The sequence below is a fragment of the Bactrocera latifrons genome, unplaced genomic scaffold (assembly GCF_001853355.1).
Source record: "Bactrocera latifrons isolate USDA-ARS-PBARC rearing strain unplaced genomic scaffold, ASM185335v1 scaffold_223, whole genome shotgun sequence".
Taxonomy (NCBI): Eukaryota; Metazoa; Arthropoda; class Insecta; order Diptera; family Tephritidae; genus Bactrocera; species Bactrocera latifrons.
The window spans coordinates 140,084-160,888 of NW_017535775.1; the positions used below are offsets into that span (position 1 = coordinate 140,084).

Here is a 20,805-nt window from a genome sequence, read left to right on the forward strand (position 1 = left end):
TGATATCACACGATCTTGCTAACCAATCGACCGACCTAAAACTTGAAATTATCTGCTCACCGAATTGTTCTATCCGTAAGTCCATTGATAGATGCGATGAATCGAAATGACGCCGAGATCATGAGCTTCAATTTTAGTAATCAAATAGTCGATTATCATTGCACCACAATGATCGCCATTGACGATTACGTTCTCGTCGGCATCATTTTTGAAGAAATATGGATCGATGATTCCACTGGCTCACAAACCACACTAAACCGTTAATTTTTCTGAATGAAATGGCAGCTCCTTAATCTCCTCTTCGTTACAAATGGGGCAATTTTACTTGCTTGCATATCAATTCAGCCAGAAATGGGTCTCATCCGTGAACAAAATGTGGCATGAAAACGTTGGATCTTCTTGGAACTTTTCAACAACCCATAAAGCGAGCGATGGCGCTTGGAGAGGACAAGCGCCTTCAGTTATTGCACAAGCTGTGGTTTGTAGGATTTTAATTTAAGATCCCGATGAAAATGCGTCAAGTCATTCCAAACGTTAGTTCGAGTTGCTGCGAACGGCATCGAATGGAGTCTCCACGGTGTTCGTGTACACTCTCAGCTAGAGATGCTAAATTTTCTTCACTGCACGCTGGACATTCGGACGAATATAATCCATAATGAATGCTCGGCTTCAAGATGGGTGATGGTGTTGCGCATAGCACGCTCAGTAGGTCGATTATGTTGACCATAAGATGAGCGAAGCGCACGAAACACATTCTTTACCGAACGTGAATATTCGTAATAAAGTTGAACGACCTATAGACATTGCTCAAGCATCAGTCTTTTCATGATAAAATACCCAACAAAACATGACATCTTGACACGATTTACGCGTGATCTGCCAAAAAAAGGATATTGAAAAATGTACCTCTTCTTGAATCACTCATTGCAATATCTATATAAAATTGTGTTATTTAAATGACATTCAAACTTCTTAATCGCAACAAATAAATGCGTTTATGCATTCGTTATTTTCATATTCGCATTTCACCCACATATACACACACTTGAATTTTCATTTGTTCATTAAAAGTGCGAAACAAATGTGTAACCACTCGAGTAACACCAGTCAACAGACGACAGCAACAGCAAAATGCGGTTTGGCACCAACATGTCGCGCCATTGTCACGTTTCGTGTCAACTGACGCTGTTGCAATAACGCTTACAATATGTTTTAGCGCATTTTTAAAAGCTGATTTTTCATTAAAAAAAAAAGCCATAAAACCATTATTTCTGCTGATTTAAAGATTAACTGCCAATTTGAACTTGTGGAACGCTTCAAATGCATTCTCAAATGAAATTTTTTGTTTACTATTATATAAAATTTAGAAATTATTATGGAACGTGGGAGAACAACAAAGAACTTTGAGAGAACAACGGTTTTATATTACAAATGCGAAGTTGCAAAAAATGGACAATGGGCAGATTTAGGTGAAACTCTGCATCTCTGCAGCTACTTTACCAATTTTAACCAAATTCGGTATCTTCGGTTACCCAAAGCATTTCTATTAGTTACCATGAAAATGGGTGAAATCTAGTGACAAGCACGTCTACTTACCACATAACAAACTTTAAAATTCTGTATACGATTCAACCAGCATTGAAGTTATCACACAGAGTATGAAATGTTCAGTTACACTTTGATCTTCGTTACTTCTTCAGATTGCTTTCTTTTCTTAAAAAATTTGGTACAATGACATTTTGATATTTCTCTTCAGTAAGGTTTTGCCATTTCATCATGGAAAGATATACTATCCAAAAACGAGTCGAAATTATAAAAATTTACTACCGAAATTCAGAGTCAGTTGCCTCAACTTTAAGAGCACCATATCCAATTTGTGATCCTCATAATCTCCGTAGTAGAAAAATCCACAGGCATAGTACAAAATGTTCCCGTGACAGTGAGACAAAGAAGTGTCCTTAGTTTCGAGAATATTGCTACCGCTGGCGCATCAATTGAGGAAGACCCAAATCAGTCTCTCACACGTCGTTCTCAAGCGTGAGCATCTCCGCCACGTCGTTGTGGCGAATTTTGTGAAAAGATCTTGTCCTACATCCTTACAAGATCAAATTGACACTAGAACTGAAGCCGTTTGACCACCGTCGTATGTTCCTGAATAGGGTTGAGCAACAACTTGAAAATGATCCGGATTTTCACCGAGAAATCGTCTTCAGCGATGAAGCTGAATGGCTTCGTCAATAAGCAAGATATGTATTATTGATCAGGCAGCAATCCACACGTACTCCATGAGTCACCTTTGTATGCTGAAGAAATTACGGTACGGCGCCACAAGCCACACAGCCACTATCACAATCGAATTATTGATAACCAAGTTTGGTCTGAATGTGTTATCTTACGAAATGGCACAGTCAATTGGCCGCCTCGGTCGTGCAATTGGACGACGTTAGACTATTTCCTGTGAGGCTACGCCAAGTCTAAGGTCTATGCCAACAAGCCAGAGACGATTGATGGACTTCATACGAATATCGAACGTCAAATTGCCGCAGTATCGGCCGATTTAACCGATGAAAATCGTCGAGAATTGGGTTGAGCGTCAGAACTGATGGACGTGGTGGATATACAAAAGAAACCGCGGTCCATACATAATGGCATCAAAAGTATTTTGAAGGGGATTAAAGAATTTCCTTGACATCCCAAACTTTTGTGGGTCTCTTATTGAGAAACCCGATAATTATATTTGATTCGAAAAATATATATTCTTGCTTATTCACTTTACTATGATTCTACAGCTTTAATGAGATGTTTGTATAAGTTGTTCAAGCAGATGACGTTTAGTTCACCATTATACAAGAAACTAAAAAAATACATTTTTTTGTGTGAAATTAAATACTTTTATATTTTTAATAATTACAAATATAATTAATTCTACATATCTTTTAATAATAATTTTATTGATTTTATATTCTGGGATGTTAAAAGTCACCTAATTTTCAATTATAAAAAATGTGTGTACTTTGAATATAAAAAAAAATTTCGACTAACCAATATAAAACATACGTTTGTACATTAGAGCGGGTCGACATGCTATGAGAAATATTTTACGGATAATTCTGAACAACTCTGCCGAAGAGACTATGGGTGGATAATCGGTTGTATGAGCCACATGTGAGACAGTTGTCCGATCGGGCCGATTCCAAAAAATTCTCAATGGCATAAGAAAATGCAACTACGTACTAAATTTCATGGGGATATCTTAAAAACTGATGAACAACTTTGTGTTATCGCTGGAAAACTGCGCCTTAAAAATCACTGGCTCGAAATCGGTAATAGACCTATACTTTCTTAGACAAGCTTGTTCAAAATGGTTTGAAGAATATTTGCTGCATATGCTAGATTTTTGCTTTTTTTTGTTTTCTGTAAAACGACTCGCTCTCAATCATACACATATATGTATGTATATTGTAAATATGTAAATATACTCCTTTATTCTTATTATTATTATTATTAATTTTTTTTTGGTAATTTATAAATTTTTGCAAACCTGACTTTGTGGCTGAAACGCGCTGCACTCTTGCCTATAGCAGCAGTGTACTCGTTCCTAGTTGTATGTATGCATGTTTTCTCACCTTGTATGTGTAAGCTTGTACGTATATAACCTTCCGCTGTTGTTGCTGTATATTTGCGCTTTTTCTACCTTCCGTTATGCCCCCCACGCGTTGCATTGTTTGTTTGTTTCTTTGTGTTTTTGTGCGCTTTTGTTGATATTACCATTCATTATTTTTCTTTCGCCCATGTTTGTTCGCAGCTGAAGTTTTTTGTTGTAGTTGCAATTTTCAGTTCGTTTCGCGAAAAACTGCAAGCTCAACATGGCTGTTGACTGGCAAATGATGCTGTTGCTCTCAGTTGTGTTGGTTTTTGTCACAACTACAGATGTACACATGTATTTATATGTATGTATGTATGTGTGTGTTGTTGTCACATCAGCAGTGTGCAACTAATACACGCTTTTTGTTTTAACACCACTAGCAATTACGGGCGTGTTGTCGTTGTTGTTGTTTATTGCTGTTGACTTGCGCTATTTTTCCTGTCAACTTATTGTTGTTGTTGTTGTTTGTTGTAAATTTTCGCCCAGCCATGCGTTAATTGTTGCTTATTATTGTTGTAGTTAGCGGCTTGTGTTTTTTGTAAATTTTCTTGTTTTTGCTTTTGCAACGTCGACTTTAACGCCAATTAACGCTGACGTTCGTCAGAGGTTGCTGGCTGCTGGCTGCTGGCTGCTGAGGCTTTTCCTTAATTTTCTGCGTTCGACTGTTGTTTTTGCTTTTGCCTTAGTCTTTCTTGCTAAATAAACTTTTAAATTATTTTTCAGTTTTATTGCGTGTTGATTTCGCATTTAGCTTCCTTTCGTTCTTTCTTCGTTAGCTTCCACATGCAGAGGAGAGCCCGTGTGTTTTTATAGTACTTGTATGTGTAAGTGKGTGTGTGTGTATAATTTGTCGCTGTTGTCGCATGAGTCACGTTCCACGTAAACACTTGACTCATTGCCAACTCGACACAAGTACTTTGCTCTCCGTCCCCCACGTAGGCATTCGATGATCCCCACATTTTTCCCTTTTATTTTTTATGTGTCAGAAAGAAAGAGAAACATTAAAGAAGCAAATTTGCGATGAGAAAAATTAAAAAATAAAAATTCTATGATTGTTAATCAGCAGTGCGTGTGATACCCTCTACATCATGCAGGCGAACAATTTTCAGCTGCAACTTGTTTGGCACAGTAGCGAAATCGATTGAGAGTTAGAACGTTGTCACGTCTTCCTTTAAATAAAAGTGAAATAAAAATTAAAGGTTTTCCAAATTTTCATGGGTTATAACCTTAGAAATAACATACCATAATTTCAAATCTATAACTCTTATAGTTTTTGAGTTACACTCACTCACTTTCAAAAGTCTAGCCAGTTAGTTCCATCAGCACCATTAAAAAATTTACGAACAATATCGTCTAGTAGAGAACTTTGTTTTAGGTTTCACTCTCGGAGAAACAGTGTAGCAGTGTAAGATCTTTTTCTTAGATCATGTGATGGGTGATCCATTTCAAGGTTGCTTTTCCAAATAAAAAACACAAAAACTGCAAATTTAAAGGGGAATGTTTATTATCATTCGAAAGAACATTCTTTGGCATTTATGTCTTGAATAATATTTCTTTCAAATATTGCCCGTGGCTACGTCTCAGATGGTCCATTCATTGAGTCCAATTTTCGATGACTCGTTGGAGCATTTCGACTGCTTACTGGCGAATAACACGCGTAATATTTTGCTCCAAGACCCGAATCGAAGCAGTATAGTCCACATAGACTTTATACTTTGCATATCCCCACAGCAAATGGACTAAACACGATCTTGGTGGACACTATATCGGCCTAAAACGTGAAAGTATCTGCTCACTGAAGTGTTCTCTCAATAAAACCATTAACCCACCGAGATAATGAGTTTCAATTTCAGGCGTAAAATAGTCGATTATCATGAAGCTAACGGTTGACGGTTACGTTGTTGCCGGCATCATTTTTGAAAAAATATGGACCGATGCTTCCACCGTCCCTTTGAGCCAGAAATGGGTCTCATCGCAGTTCTTCCACTAACTGTATTTTGTACTTTTTCAATTTAAGATCTCAAAGTAAAATGCGGTAAAATCGGTCAGTCCGAGTCAGACTCTCTACGGTCTTCGTGTACACTCTCAGCTACGGCTGCGTGCTGAACCTAGTCTATTCGGTCGTATAGTATCCAATACTGGATTCTGGGTCTCCATATGGGTGACGGTGTTGCGATTAGCACGCTAAGTGGGCCGATTATGTTGACTCAACTTAAACACAACCTTCTTTGAATTTATGCGTTTATAACTCCGTTCTGCAACAAAACTTGATTGCACGACTGTTTTAGCACTTCAATTTTAACTCATAGTTTCTGAAACATTCTAACTATAGCTCTTTTCAGTTACTTATAACACCAAACCATGGACCATAAACTCGAGTTAGTGACGTCGTCGGCCAAGGCTACCCTTATCTAAACCACATTTCATATCTACTGGAGAATGTTAGCAGATAACGTTAGCTCTGTCTTCGCTGCACAAGCTTAACGAGCTATAAATCAACACACGCACAACTCAGCTGTTTGTGCCGGCAATTAGTAGTGTTGTTCGCAACTTTTCCTTTGTTTTTGTTTTCAACTTTTTCCTAGCACCTCTTCAATTAACATACACTTACCTCCGTCTTAACTCGAACACACAGACTCACAAGCTCGTACATGTCTTCACGAAGTGTGGTTTCAGTGTCTCACATGTACGCCCTTTGTTTAGCTTAATTTTCTTACAGCTTTCTTCGTTCGCAGCGAAAGTATGTATGAAAATTGTTGTAATTTAAATTTTTTCCTCTCCGCTTTTCGTTCAATTTTGCAACTGTCTCATTAAGCTGGGCGTAATGCAGGCGGGCGTGTGTAACTGAGAAGGGTGCTCTTGTAATTGTTCCCAATTGCCGCGCGTTTATTTACTTTCATTAAGCGCTGATGCTGCCACATCGTTGTGATTTTTACATTCTCCATACATACATACAGACATGCATATATTATATACAAGCGTATGAACATTGTGATTTTGCAATTTAATTTAATTCCCTTTTTATTTCTCTGCACACTTCGTTGGTTCGTAAATATTTATTTCATCAATTCGTTTTTCTTCCGCTTTTATTGGTTTTTCTTTTATATTGTGCGTACGTTCATTCTCATAAAATGTTAAGCTTTGTATACATTATTCTCGCATCCTTCGTTTTTGCCTTTTAAATATTTCTATTTGTGATTCTGTCGTTTAAGTGATATAAGCTGGTAGTGCGCCCGCTGATTGCGCTCGTGTCATACAATTTTGCACTTCAATAGTCTTAATTTTCTCTTCGATGTGCGATATACGCCTTTACGTTTAATTTACATTTTTTTTTAATATTTTGTGAAGTCTTACTTCTCCTGACGGTTTCTTCTCTGCTCACGCACCTGCGAGGGATTTATGTCTTGGAGCCGGGGTGAAGTGAGCTTTTTCAAGGTTGGATCGAAGTCAAGAGTGAGATTGAGTGAGAGTAGGAAATGCAGTCTTTTGTTGTGCAGACTATCAGACCACTTCAGTGTCTTTCAAGGTAGCAATAGATGTATGGCGCAGCTTCCTTCAGATGGATGTACATTCACTCCGATAGCCGTGCGGTTATACTGCCTTTGAGCTCGCTGTGTGCTCAGAACTAGTCAAGGAGTACATGACCTCGTTAGCTTCAATCTTCCTCTACAATACACTTGTGCGGATGCCCGGTCACATCGGAATCGCCGAAAACAGCAAAACGGATGAGCTTTCTAGAGGGGGCATCCAATCCCCAAATCTCTCTTCAAAGAAAAGTTATGTCTCTATAACCCTTAACATTTTAATGCCAAAGCATTGGTAATTTCAATAATTATTCGTAGATTAACTTGGAAGAAACGCTCTGCACCTTTGACTCCTGGTATAAGGAGTCCTGAAATAGCCCGTCATTGTACTTAAACATATTTAAATTGAAGAGAAAAATAATCAAACTTAAGCTAGTCTGACCCATAACTTCACTAGTGAGTGTTCGCCCGAAAGCAAAGTCAGTATGGGACTGAAGAGTCATGCGTCTATAACTTCCGATTCGTTTTGAAGATTTGCCTATCCTGGGTAAGCTGGCTTGGCTTACATACATCAATTTTGATAAGTTTACAGGCGAATGAAGAACGATATAAAAAACCTACTCACATTGAAATAAAACTTGAGTTTTACTAATAAACAGGTTATATATTGGATAATATATCTAGCGCTTTCTAGTCTTTAATATCGACCGAATAATTAATTTTTATAGCAATTCGCTATAACATACATATGTTTTCGATAGTTGTTCGTCAATCACTTCCGTTATTACGTATACAATAGTCACAAATTCCTTCGAGCATTCCATTAAATTAACACGGAAAAGTAATGCAACGCAGCCAGTATGTAAATATCAATATGTAATTTCATTAATGGGTAGGTGAAAATATGCCAAAGTAATGCTGAATATTTCGCGGCTGCTGCTGGTTTAAGCACAGATGTGTGATACACATACATACATACGTATGTATTAAACATGCATAGTACATACATTCTTAACTTTTAATAAAGATTCCACAGTAATTTCCTCTATACTGAAATAGCAAAAATTTATAGATTTAAAATTTATATTAATTATATAAGCTGCATTTTAAATTTGTGTTAATTAGTCAATTAGCAGCTTAAAGTGGTGCAAATATCCTGAAAAACGGAATCAACTTGCATTTTTGCAGTATGTACAGATTATTTTCTAAAACTTGCATTTAATACCAACGAGCCTACGGTCGATCCATATATTGGGTATTGGTAAAAGTCTAAAGAAAAAAAAGGAAAAATGCCACGCAAGCCCCCAATCAAATTTGTGAAGTTTACACAAATTTCGACGCATTTCGATCTGGTCGACCTTTCGTCGAAAAAGTCGATGAAATTATGGAAAAAATTGATCAGGACCGTCACATAAGCAGCCATGGCATCGCTAAGTAACTTAACATTCATGATGAAACGGTTTTAAACCATTTAAAAAAGGCAGGCTACAAAAAGAAATTCGATATTTGGGTACCACATGAATTGTCTGTGAGAAATTTAATGGACCGAATTGTCATTCTTTGCTGAAACGAAATAAAATCGAACTAGTTCCGAAGCGTATGGTAACAGGAGACGAAAAGTGGATTAAATACGACAATAATGTGCGAAAATCATCATTGTCGAAGCGTGGTGAAGCTCAACAAACGGTCGCAAAGCCAGAATTGACGCCTCGAAAGGTTATGCTGAGTGTTTGATGCGATTGGAAAGTAATCATCCACTAGGAGCTAATCCAGCTGATTCTACATTTTACTGTCAACCATTGATGAGATTGAAACAAGCAATCGAAAAAAAACCTCTAAAACTGATCAACAGAAAGGGCTTCGTCTTCAATCAGGACAATGCTAGACCAAACCTTTGATGACTCGGCAAAAACTGACCCTTAAGGGTCCAACACTTTCGGCTTGATAATTTAAGTAAGAACTTTATAAGAGTGAAAATTTCAGCTTACAGCCGAGAAAAAAGAGAAAAAATCGATTTACATATATTGAACTAACAAAAAAAAAAAAAAAAATCAAAATAACCTCACAACAAGAGATCTGAATTTAATTTTAAAAATTTCAACATACAATATTTGAGCACAAATATTTCACTGAAGCCCATATTTCACACGAAGAAAACAGTGAAATAAATCAAAATAAGGAAATAATTCCGCTAAAACGTATTTTCTATTGTGACAAAGCGATTGCAATCATTTATACAGCCACTTGAAAGATGACACCACACACTAAGAAGCCACACAAATATCATCTCCAACAAAGAGGGAGAGTTGCAATCGCTTGACAGCTGGAGAAAAAAAACGATATTTCAAAATCATGAAGCCAACTTAAGAAATGTGAAAGCCAGTTGCCGCAGCAAAGATAGTAGGCGTGTGAACCTAAAATTTTTGGTAACATATGATACTCATACGCCCACAAAAAAGAGCCAAAAAAGCGCACCATATACAGACATGTATATGAAAGAGCGTGTACGGGAAAGAATTTTGTAGCACAAGCGATATTTCTTGCCATGTGTCAACTGCACGTGCAAGAATTTGTGGTACGAACAGCGAAAGTTGTTATAAAAAATAGGAAAAAAAAGAAAAATGGAAAATAAAAAATCTTTTAAAACACACACACAGACACACATACATGCAAAAAGTGAGCAAATATGTGCAGTCTTCATAACGACGCTGCAGCACGCCACAGTTGAGCCTGACTCGACTTGACCCGCAGGCCTTGTTATAGCGCTTGCCATATGCCTAGTGCCATAAGATCGCAGTCACAAGACAAATTTCGAATTGCAGCACAGAAATAAAAGAGCTACGACCACCAACTCAATGCCGTGAAGAGAGAGCCGGCGACAGCTGACAAGTGCGCATAAATTGGTCAGATTGCAGGCTTGAAAGCTGTGCCAACGCTAGTCAAAGATACATTAAAAGCCAACGAGCAAACAAGTAGATAATAAATAGCGGCAATAGAGTTATAAGAATAAGATTGATGCCACCAGCTAAGAGGAAGTCGCTGCGGTCAGGGTTCGCATTTTCGCTGGCACTTGGCAGTTCAAGCATTTGTCGACAACGCAACCAGCAAATGGTGGCTTTAAGTGAGACAAATGGAGAGCATTAATTGTATTCCTCTTTCGCATTTTCTTCTTTTTTTAACCTTTGTCGATTTAAGTCTATGCCCTTGGAGCCCAAAAGAATTGAAGTAAACTTAGGCCTGAGTAGTTCGTCAACTATTCAAGTGAGTAAAATGCTCATTTCTAATGCCGAATCTATGGCTAGTCAAAAAAATGCGTACGAACTGCCCTATTTTGGAATCCGAAAAATAAATATTTTAAGAAGAAGTTATGTTCTCTTTTTATGATACAATCCTGTTGGACAAGTATTAAGGAAATCGTCTTTCAGGTCGTGGGAAAAAGCCTCGAGTTGACTGGAAACCTGTTCAGTGTTCGCCGCAAGAAAAATTCCGTTGTTCATCAAATTTTTATAAGAGTTGGTATTATTACCAAGCGATCATGTCAATCAATTGAAGAGATTGTAGGAACATGGTGGAACAATGGAGCATCTCTTTTGCACTTGGAGGAGGTATCGATAGTGAGGCTGCAGATTATGTTAAAACTAGCTTCAAGCGCAGGCATCCTAAATGAACACTACTCCACTTAGACCTGGTAACTGAGCTCCATCTGGTATAAGGAAAAGCACCAAAACTGGTATGTGCGTGGCTTATTGGTCTGCAAGATTAAACTAACCTAACTTAATCTAAAAGAAATAGTAAAAATTTATATAGCCACGTAAGCGGTGTCTACATCAATAAAGAAAGAAGAAGAATAAAGAATTCACCTGCGCCACGCCAGCGATCGATCGATTTTATGTGGCGTTTGATGACCTAGTTCGATGACTGTCTTCGTCGGGTGTTCAGAGTATCTCTAAAAGACCTGCTGCCAGAAGACAGAAAGCTCCAATGCCACTTGCAATGTAAGAATTCTCATTCCGTTTTATGAAAAAGTTAAAGTTGTAACAATTCTCTAACTCACCAATTTCGTTTACCCACTGGGATCGAACGCTTTTGCGCCACTTTTGATCCTTTCGACAACTTCTTAACTTCGGTGCCAAGCTCAGCTATCTATCGCACCTCCGCACAGATTTGTTCGACTCGTTTTTCTTTTTAAGTTGATGCAGTCGCTATTCTTACTGTTATGAGAGCAAATGCGGCATTCTTCTTTTCACACTTCGCCTTATCTACGTGCGATTTGCTCAAGTGGTCGCATTGTTTCTGCTATTGTGTGTTCCGATGTTTCTCTTTTGTCTTATTATTGTTATTGTTATCGTTACTTTTTATGATGTTGTGACATGAGTACTTTCTGCTTTGGCGGCATTTACCGGCACAATTGCATTTTATCCACCGCAGCGACCATTGTGTGTAGACCGCGAATAAGTCTGTGGCTGGGAGTGGAAATTTTGAATAGTGAATTGAGTGGAATATTGAGGTTATGTTGACACAGTGAATGCACGCGCTTGTGCAGCATAAACATACATTTCTATGTAACTAAAGATATCTACAAGAGGTGTGAATGCAGGCACTTTCAAGTTAACTTTTGCGGTAAACTTTCATCTGAGTATTTTTACTGGGGAAAATGCATAGGAATTCAAGATCTTATGTATCTGAGTTTACCTGACTTTGTATGTATGCACAGCGGTGGCCTAAATATTTGAGAAATATAGAAACAATACAACGAAGTTATAAAATGTAATTACCAAATACTGGAATAAAGAAATTTATATCATTAGTGTTGTTATTCTAAATCCGAAACTGATGAGAATCTACCATAACAATTTCCAAATAAATTGAGTATGGATGGAAAAGAGATACAATGAAATGTATGTTGCTACACAAATCAATAGGAAGAAAAGTAGGTGACGATATAAATACAGAGATGTGTTCAGATGAACTGCACAATTCTATATTTCTTTCTTTATCAATTCGTCTCCAGGAGAAAATTTAATTTAGAATCTGAAGAAGGTAGCATAAAGCAGAAATCTTCTGAAATTATCAGACGAGAAGGGATTCGATTAACTAGAGTAAGACTTACTATGGTAGTCCGAGGTATACTAACTTCTTCTTTCTTATTGGCGTAGCCGAGTTTATAACATCGTGCGATCGTTGTTTGACGCCAATTGAAGATTGCAAGTATAGCCAGATCCTTTTCTACATAGTCTTTCCAACGGAGTGGAGGTTTTCCTTTTCCAGCAGATACGGCGCCGAATACTTTCAGAGCTGGAGTGTTTTCGTCCATTCGGCGGCTCAAAGGCAGCTCCTTTTCGTTCTGCTGTCAAAAGCAGCTTTGAAATCGACAAACAGATGATGTGTGTGGATCCTCTTTTCACGAGTATTTTCTAAGATTTAGTGAATCTGGTCGGTTGCTGATTTTCCTAACCTAAAGCCACACTGATAAGGTCCAATCAGTATGCTGACGGTGGGCTTTAATCTTTCACACTATAAGCTAGATATAACTTTTTATGCGATGATGAGGAGCCTTACCCCACAGTAGTTGGCGCAGATTGTGTGTGTCTCCCTTTTTGTGGATTGGGCAGATCACAGTTAAATACCAATCGCCGGGCATGCTTTCGTATGACCATATTCTATAAAGAAGCTAATGCATGATGCATGCTTTAACTGAAATTCAGCAGGTTGGAAATGTGTTTTCTCCAAAAATTCAGTATTATCTGGGAATCAATAAATAGATCACCTCACCTCCGCCTAGACCACAATCAAAAATACCAGCATATATCTACTTCTTTTTAGCTTAGTGGAGGATGGAGTCATTGTGTAGAAGTGCACGCAAAAGAGGAAAGTTCTCTGTGCGCGATTCACTTGGGAGTAACCTAAACCAATCTCTTTACATGTGGCTCAAGCAGTTCACGACTTCCGGTCTTAGATCAAGTACTCCTTGGGTAGCCAAAAGAACATCCGTTTCAAGGCGAGATAATGTAAGAAGGCGAAACATTTCTTCCCAGGGAAAGAACCCCAATGAAACGAAAAAAACCGGTAGATATACAGTATACGTACATATGTATTTGGCATATCTACTTGTCAATCATTTCTTTCCCTGCGTGTTCACTTTCCGTTTCAGGTAATTTGTTGTTATTTATTTTTTCCATACGTAATATACTGCTATTCACAGTTTCATTCCTGTGGGATGTTCTCCACATTTTACGCTCCAAAGCACCTATTGACGGAAAGGATGTCAGTAACTTTCCATCGACTCAACTTTAGTAAAAAAATTCGTAAGCTCATATGTTTATACAATGAACGAGAGGAACCACATCTGAGTTAGATGAAAGGAGTGGAATAGGAAATTGAGATAGGCACTTCAATGTGCCACAAATCCAACTGGTTAACTTGAGTGGAAGAGATGTGGCAAATCAGAGTAGAAAAATAAAAGCAAGGAAGTAAGAGTCCACAGAGAAGCAGGCAATAATGGAAGTTGTAAACCGCAGAACGGAGAATTAGGTAAACCGCAAACCAAACAAAAAATTCAGCCTATACGCTGCGAACTTACTGAAAGCAAACAACTTTCTCTACGGTATGCAAATTGGACGCATAGCAGGGTTACACAAATACAAAAACCACTCACATACTTGAGGTGTGCACTGCAGCCATGGTAAATAATTTAATTTCTACTGCTAAAGTCAAGAGGTTATGTGACATGGACAATAAATTTTAACTCAAAATTTGGTTCGCAGACATACTTAAGTTACTACATAATATGTAACAAATGATGTTATTTGTATTAGTTTTCACTGGCCGGATCTATGAGGTATCAAGTTATTTTTCATAAGGACGACAGTTTGAAGACTTAAATTGTGAAGTACGGCTTTGTGTTAGAAGATCTGACCAACTTTTAAACTATTTAAGCCGGTGTTGCAATCCGAGTATTAATACTTTGATGATCACAAGCGGTTTACAGAGTTGTATTAACGTTATTAGTAACGGTACTTCTCACATTTTCTCTAAAGTTGTTATTTGCTACTATGCGGCCAAACGGAGTTAGAACTTCGATGATAGCTTTCGAGATATAGCAGATGGACTAAACTCTTGATAACCTAACCAAAAATGTCTGGCTGATCTTCTGCTATTTGAAAGCGACGGACATTTCGAAGATATTTGCCTGTTTTTCAATCAAAGCTGTCAGCTTTTTAGTGTTAGATTTCTTCTTCGCCTTAAGACAAAGTCCACATTTGGTCTGGCGTAGTAGGCCGGGTTGTTAAATATAATTTATTGCTGTTGTAGTAACGGTTATCTTATTCCCATTGGTTAGTAGGGTTCAGGTTGCTTGTCATCGAACTCATCTAACTGTACCCCCAGGAAACATGCTTTTTCGACGGGTTCGCACCATAGAGAGAAGGGTGTTAGATAAGTCGGGAGGAGGAGTGATTAAAGTCATACGGGAACTCATTGCACGTTGGAAATACATGATATGTCGGGATCTAATCTGAATAACCTACTTATTTTGAACTGCTACAGTTTCCATAATTGGTCAAAAGTGATTATAGATTCTCGAACTTGAGTTCTTCGTCTGCAATGGGTGGTGTTTTGACTGCAAGTCCGCCTTTCACTGAGAGGTATTTGGAGAAATTGTTGTTGGTGAAATTGTAAATTGCTCCACTGTTAATGGTGGCCAGTGCCTGTTTAAAATTGTTGCTTCTGAAGCCTGGTCGGAGAACTGTTCCGTGTCCTCGACCTCCTAAGAGTGAACTCCGTTTCAAGCAGACTACCTATTTGCATCCTAAAAAACAGACGGAGTAACGTTAGTAGCCGGTTGATGCGGTTTTCCACGCTTTCATCGTGTCGGCCCACTCAAACGACTATAGATTGGACTTCGGAGTGAAATGGTGGATCCATGTTTCACGCATTGTCACATATCGTTGCGAAATTCGGGTTTATTGCGTTTGCACATTTTCGAAGGCTGCTTTGAATCATCCAATCACCATTGGTTTTGGTCAAAAACGAGCTCGCGCGGCACCCACTTTGCAAAGAGCATTATCATACCAAAATATTTGTGAATAATATATTGTACAAGTTTAGTTGATATCTTTAAAGTACCTGCTATCTCGAACAACTTCACTTTGCGGTCATCCATAATTATTTTGTGGAATTTTTTGATGTTTTCGTCGGTAACAACTTCTTCTAGTCAGCCACTGCATTCATTGTCTTCGAAGCCCATTTCACCCCGTCTTAACTTAACATACTAATCTTTCGTTGATTTTCGTAGAGCAGTGTCCGGAAAGTCGTCACCAAGCCAAGTTTATGCTTCCACTATATTTTTTTTTTTGTTCTTCAAAAACCAATAAACATGAAATTACTTTTTATCAAACTCTTCACAATAAAAAAAGTTGTTTCACTCAAAATGATATAATTCACAAACTAATGATCCGACAACCGTCACATTTATACACGCGCCTTTTTAAGGTTAGGGCTAACTAAAAATCACAAGAAGTTAATTCTTGCAGCGCCATCTATCTGTCAGATCGGGAACTTTTGAATTAACTTGCCAGTCGACGAAATTTGCACATTATTGAGTCAACCAGGCTTTTTGATAACTCAAATGAAAACAAAGTTCGTCGTCTCGCTAAGCTCACTCTTCATGCTGCAAGCCATCCTAACGGTGTTTCACCCACCCATAAATACCACTGCAAACATTGGAATGTGACACTAAAACTAATTTCACCACGACGCTGCTAAAACAAAAACAGAAAAAACCAACAATTGACGTCGGCAAAACTGGAAACTAACACATCGTTATCTCATATTCTGCACTCCGGCGATTGCGCAATATGAAGAAAAGCAATGAAATCGGTGCGTGTCAGAACCAATCATAAAATTCGCTAGGCAACCAGCGTTTAGCAGACATCAAAGCGCTGAGCAAAGTTAACGGTTACTCCTGGCAGAGACGCTTCACACACAAACGCACACACACATACAAAGCTTTGAATGTGTGAGTGCAATTTACAACCGGCTGACATGGTTGAGCGAACAGCGAGCAGAGTGCGCGCCAAACAATTGCCTAGATAAAACTGACTGCAAAACTTTCGCAGGCAGCAATCATAGCAAAATATACACACATATATACACGTGCACACACATTCATATAAATGTATATATGTAATGGTTATGTGATTTGGTACAAAACACTTACACAACTACTCACGCGCACAGCAATTTAGTACTCAACCAACAGCTCATAAATAATCACACGCACACACACACATATTTAAATGCATATGCCTGCATATGCACCTAACGCACCTGCCCATATCATGGTAGTTTGGGCCGCATTGCGGCTGGTCTGTGGCCTGCGGTAAACATTGGTAATTTGCCTCTTTATCGCCGAGTGGTTGTCAGTCATTGCGCCTAAGCGCAGTTAAGCATGTTAATTTTCCGCATTTCAGCCAACTCCACCGCTGCATGCAACACACGAACAACAACTTAGCCCAACTACGCCACGTTTTGCCTTGTTGCCGCTTTACTTTATTCTTGCTCCATCATTGTGCCGAGCGCCTCAATGGAATTATGCGCGCGCTGCGTCCCCATAATAGGGCGACAAAACATCGTTACCCCTGTGTGTTGCTGACATGTGGCAAGTTTCAAATTGCATGCCTGAAACAACTAGTCATCCTCAATGACGCGAATCCTGCCGCGTCAGCCGGCTAAAGCGACTTCCTGCATACATACATGTACATATGTATACGCGAGTGTGTGTGTGTTAGTCAATTAGTTAGACAGTTGGTCCATTCAAGTAATAATATCACTACCGCCTGCTCTCGCTCGTGCATAATAAAAATGCGCTGATCCCTGATATGGCTAATTTTCCATCTCCCTTGTTGCGGCCGAAAGCAAACGGAAATTAAAATGCCGTTTAGTGGACATTCAGCCAGAGCCGATCTCAGGCGACAGGCATGCATAGTTGGGAGCACACATGTGTGGAAATATATCCATGCGTAGCGGTTAGTTCAAATGCAAATTTTCACAGTTTTACATTGCAGCTTTACTTAAATAAAATCGTTTTCTTAAAATGTAAAATAAAATCTGGTATAATTCTGTGATTTTACCGCACGTTATTCTGTTTCTATTTTTTATAACAGTTTATGCCATTTATACCAGCTATTTTTTCAATTCGCAACTCCTCAATGTTTGRCAATTTAACTGCGGAAAAAGTTTGCTGTTTCTCCTCCAACTTCTTTTTGGGGGTTTGGAGGAAAGCTTAAACCAGAAATCTTCAATTCAACGAGTTTTAGATACGTTTATACCATTATTTACATTATTCGTCTTATTTCGGGTGGAGTACCGCAAAGCTCGGTACTAGGCTCCCTATTTTGGAATCTAATAATGATGCATTTTCCGGAATAGCCTTGAGAGCCGAAGTGCACTCTGCTTGGATTCCCTCCGTTGTCTCAAAATGCTTGCCTTTTAACGGTCCTTACAGGCAACAAAAAAGTCCGGGGGTGCCACATCTGGGCTGTAGGACGGCTGCGGAAGCGTTAGGTAGCTGTTCACAAGAAAGGCGGTGTGAGCCAGGCCATTGTCGTGGTGCAACTTCCAGTCGGCTGCGATGTTTTATCGGACCCGATTCGTTTAAGTCTTTTCCTTGTAAAACTTGGCGTTTACGGGTTGCCCAGAAGAAACAAATTCAAGGTGGATGGTACATTTGATGTCAAAAAAGACGAAGAGCATCGTGTTCACTATAGATTTACTCATGCTTCCCATCATGCTTGTTTGGCGAGAAGACACCGGCGTGTGCCACTCGGAAAATTGCCTCTTTGTCTCGGGATCATACGCGCGGGTTCATTCGCGTGAAAATGTTTGCTCTGACTCTCCAGGTGCTCGGAGACAACTTCATTAGCTAAGAATGCCCTCTACAGAATTCTGTCGGTACGCTCAAGTACAGTCATCAATATCAGTGCTTTCCGAACAATATCAAGTGATGCTGCTGAAGTAATAGCCAGTATGATGCTTATTGACATCCAGGGGGACGAATACGAGCGAGTATACAATTTTCTAGGTCCGTCTATAGGAGCCAAAAGAGAAGAGACAGTCAAAAGCTTAACAATATTTCAGCAGCGGTTGCCAACCTCACACAAAGGGCGGTGGACCTACAGACTAATAGCGGACATACTTTCAAGGATCGACAAATGACATGGGGACCTGGATTTCCGCCTAACCCAAATACTAAGTAAACATGGATACTTTAGAAGCTACCACCACGACATTAGTCCGACATCTCCAGAATACTTTGAAGACTCTGGGCATGTATTTTTTTGGAGAAGAGTAAGCACCGGGCAGTCCGTGCTATAGAGGAGACATAAATGACTTATCACTCCCACGAAGTGATACTTAATCAGGTGGTGGGAGAGTCTGGAGTTGCGAAAAGGTTTGGTTTAGCGGATTAAAGTTCCGCACTCCGGCTTTTGATGCTTCCCCCCACTTAAAACAAAAAAAAAATGCATTATTCTTCTATACAATGCGCATCCAACTCGACCACCCTATATTTCCAACCAGTCAGCGTTGATGTGCTGCTTGTGAAATAACCTAATTAACCATCATTTGTTGCCTCATAACGGAAGTACTGATGTAGAGTGTAGTAAGACCGAGAGCGAAAGTAAGACCGGTGGGAAGAATAGTAAAAAGGAATTTCACTCTTTCAAATGTTTAAATAATTGAGTGTTCACATTCAGGGAGTATTATACAAACAATTTTAAAATGGCATTTCGAAAAAAAAATGTATCTCTTGCTCTTTTCTTTATATATCCGGCAATTAACGTGTGATTCATCAATATTTTTTTTTTTACCGAGGATATGATGAGAGAACATTCGTTATCAGCTCTCTCAAGTACTTGATTGTGGAACTCACTGATAGTGTTGTTGAGTAGGATATTTTTATTCAAATTTTCAAATTTATTTTTTCCCTTTCAAACTTTTCTCTTTTCAGCGACACAAGGTATTTTCTATGCATTTACTACAATTGCTTAGTGCTTACCGGACACCATCGAGGAATCATCTCTTTATAAAGAATAATTAAAGTGAAGTTTTCTGCTATTGGTAAGTCTAAAGAGTTATTTATTTGAAAGTAGAAATTTACATTTTTTACCGCTTTAAACATTCCCATTGACATACACTTTGCTGTTGCTTTCACATGATCATTTTGCGACAAGAGAGCAGCGCTCAAATGCTGCAAGTCGAGATTTAGCGATTCAAAGAAGGCTAATAGTTCTTAATTATCGATGTTAGCTTTAAATAGGCGGAAATATAAGAAAGTAGAAGCCATATGCGCGCAAAATAGTCGTGAAATAAAAAAGAGATCACAGTCTTTTTTCCAGCAAGGATATAAATAAAATGTTCAGTTACACAAAACAAATACAGTTAATATCTCGTATTAGCCCTTTCCGCTAAGCCCTCAAATACGAGTGCATATTCTTTAAAGGAAACTCTACTCGACACGCAGCTGACTACAAAGAGACAACGCCTGTCAACCTTGTCTTGTGCGATAAACCCACCTCACGCGCCTGACTCCAGCTCCATGTAATGTATTTGTATGCATGTGTGTGTATTATACATATATGTATGTATRTATGTGTGAACGTATAAAACATTGTGCCAAAGAAGTACCCGGAAATTGTAAAGATAATGCAAAATATTTCATTATTCATCAATAGTTATTTAGTCGCCTTTAAAGTAATCCCCGCCATATGTAATAATACTTATGTCAACGATTTTTATACCCTGAACAGGGTATATTAAGTTTGTAACACCCAGAAGGAAGGGTCGGAGACGCTATAAAGTATATATATATATATAAATGATTAGTATGTCGAGCTGAGCCGATTTAGCCATGTCCGTCTGTCTGTCTGTATATATACGAACTGGTCCCTCAGTTTTCAAGATATCGCTTTGAAATTTTGCAAACGTCATTTTCTCTACAAGAAGCTGCTCTATACCACTATAACATATAGCTGCCATACAAACCGAACGATCGGAATCAAATGCATGTATGGAAAACTTTCACATTTGACAAGATATATTCACGAAATTTGGTATAGATTATTTTTTAAGGCAACCATGTAATCTCCAAAAAAATTGTTCAGAATGGATTAATAAAGCAAATAGCTTCCATACAAACTGAACACATAGTTACTAACAGAAATGCACCTGTGAAGGGTATTTAGCTTCGGTGTAACTGAAGTTAAGATTTTTTCTTGTTTTATTGAAACGGGTTTCATGGAGCGAAAACTTCAGTTTGGGGAACAAGAAAAAATCACACAGACCAGATATGTTGAATACGGTGGTTGATTGATGGTGTTTATTGCGTTTTTTATACTCTCGCAACAAAGTTGCCAAAGAGTATTATAGTTTTGTTCACATAACGGTTGTATGTAAGTCCTAAAACTAAAATAATCAGATATAGGGTTATATATACCGAAGTGAACAGGGGGACAAGTAAAATTGAAATCCGCATGTCTGTCTGTCTGTCTGTCCGTCCGTCCGTGCAAGCTGTAACTTGAGTAAAAATTGAGATATCATGATGAAACTTGGTACACGTATTTCTTGGCTCCATAAGAA

General features: G+C 38.5%; 1 protein-coding gene across 4 annotated transcripts in view; it reads left to right on the forward strand.

The window, feature by feature from the left end:
* LOC108968662 (leucine-rich repeat-containing protein 15) overlaps positions 1–20,805 on the forward strand; it is a 128,413-nt gene that overhangs the window by 53,404 nt on the left and 54,204 nt on the right. For all 4 annotated transcript variants that reach the window (XM_018932818.1, XM_018932817.1, XM_018932819.1 and 1 more), the window contains one exon: positions 19,178–19,287. The gene's annotated coding sequence lies outside the window, so the exon portion shown is untranslated. The remainder of the gene's footprint in view (positions 1–19,177; positions 19,288–20,805) is intronic.